Genomic DNA, 1,949 nt, shown 5'->3' with positions numbered 1-1,949 from the left:
AATCCCCTACACTGCCCCAGAGTAATCTTTTGAAAGAATGCATCTCTCTGGCCATTCTGCACCCTTCCGATAAAACTTTAATGATCTCACATTACCCACGTTCCTCAACTGGGTCTTAGCCGTTTCACCAGTGATCCCTCTCAACATTCATTGCCACAGGCAACCCCAAACCGCCTGTATTTTCCCACATCCGTTTTGCTTTGCTTTGTCTCTATGCCTTTGTTCATGCCCTCTCCTTCACCTTAAATGCCCTTCCTTCTCTTCACCTGGTTTATTATCTACTGCTGTGTAACAAACCACTTGGACAAGTAACTAAAGGCAACGACCATTCTGTGAGTCAGCAGTTTGGTCAGGGGTCAGCTGGGACGGCTCATCTGTACTCCATACGGACTTACAGGGCTCACCCATGCATTTGTGGTCAGTTGACAGGTGGACTGGGGGCTGGATGATCCTAGAACGTCTCACTCAATAACTGGCAATTCGGTGGGGCTGTTAACTGGAGCATTTCAGTTCAGGTCTCTCCACGCGGCTAGCTTGGGTTTCCTCACATGGCAGCTGGGTTCTAAGAAGCAAGCCCTCTTCCCTTTTACAGCCATCGCTGAAGTGCCAGCGGCCAAAATGAAGTTCAATCCCTTTGTGACTTCTGACAGATGGAAAACCGGAAAAGGAATTTCAGTGCACCTTCCCACATTCGCAGGAAGATTATGTCTTCCCCTCTTTCTAAAGAGCTGAGACAGAAGTACAATGTCCGATCCATGCCCATCCGAAAGCACGATGAAGTTCAGGTTGTACGAGGGCACTACAAAGGGCAGCAAATTGGCAAAGTAGTCCAGGTTTACAGGAAGAAATATGGCATCTGCAATGAATGAGTGCAGTGGGAGAAGGCTAATGGTACGACTGTCCATGTGGGCATTCACTCTAGCAAGGTGGTTATCACCAGACTAAAACTGGACAAAGACCGCAAAAAGATCCTCGAATGTAAAGCCAAATCTTGCCAAGCAAGAAAGGAAAAGGGCAAATATAAGAAAGAAACAATTGAGAAGATGCAGGAATAAAGTAATCTTGTATACAACTTTCATTAAAAACTGTTAAAATGAAAACAACAAAAAAAGAAGCAGCAGCAAGCCCTAATGCACAAGCATTTAGGAAGTTTCTGCCTGATCACATTTGCTCAAATCCCATTGGCCAAAGTATGTCATATAGCTGAGCCCAGAATCAATATGGAAGAGGTGTGACTCCCTGGGGAGCTATTAAGGTAGCAATCTACCACAGTCTGCCCTCTACCCCTAATGATGCACAGCCTTCCCACATGTGAAATATACACCCCCTACTAAAACACCCAAAGTAGTATCCAATCATGACAGCAGGCTCAAAGTCCTTGATCTCATAACATGCAGCAGGTCTGGATGTGGCTGAATCTCCTGGGGTACAACTCCTTGGGTGTGGCTCCTTTTGATCCAGAAGGCTGTGAGCTAACAAGACAAGAAATCTGCTCCCCATGTGCCCAGCATACAATGGTAAATCACGTACAGGATAACCTCACTAGATGCTCCCCTTAAAAGGGGGAGAAACAGGAGGCACGTAGCAATCATGGAATTCAAAGCCATTCTGGAATCCAGCCAGGCACTATTATCAGGACCCCTACTCCAGAGGCAGGGAATGTTACTTGAATAGAGCTCAGTTCACCTTGGCTTCTAGTTATATCCTCTGGGCTCTTGGTTCTGCCCTCTGAGAGGATTTTCTTTTCCATAAGAAAAGGCCTGTGTGAATATTGGCCAGCTTACTGCCCATAGACAGTTGGGGGGCCCAAGGCCTCGTTTCTTTTTTTTCTTTTTTTTTTTTTTTTTTGCGGTACGCGGGCCTCTCACTGTTGAGGCCTCTCCCGTTGCGGAGCACAGGCTCCAGACGTGCAGGCTCAGCAGCCATGGCTCACGGGCCCAGCCGCTCCA

The 1,949-nt window shown here is 47.1% G+C and overlaps 1 pseudogene across 1 annotated transcript; it reads left to right on the top strand.

The window, feature by feature from the left end:
* The first annotated feature begins 582 nt into the window (after positions 1-582).
* LOC309807640 (large ribosomal subunit protein uL24-like) lies at positions 583-1,135 on the top strand (annotated as a pseudogene). The gene has a single exon. The product of its transcript is annotated as a large ribosomal subunit protein uL24-like (transcript).
* The last annotated feature ends 814 nt before the right edge of the window (positions 1,136-1,949 follow it).

This window comes from Mesoplodon mirus (genome assembly GCF_964341445.2).
Source record: "Mesoplodon mirus genome assembly, chromosome: 7".
Lineage (NCBI taxonomy): Eukaryota > Metazoa > Chordata > Mammalia > Artiodactyla > Ziphiidae > Mesoplodon > Mesoplodon mirus.
Note: the sequence above shows the minus strand (reverse complement) of the source record. Positions and strands in the feature narration are given on the sequence as shown.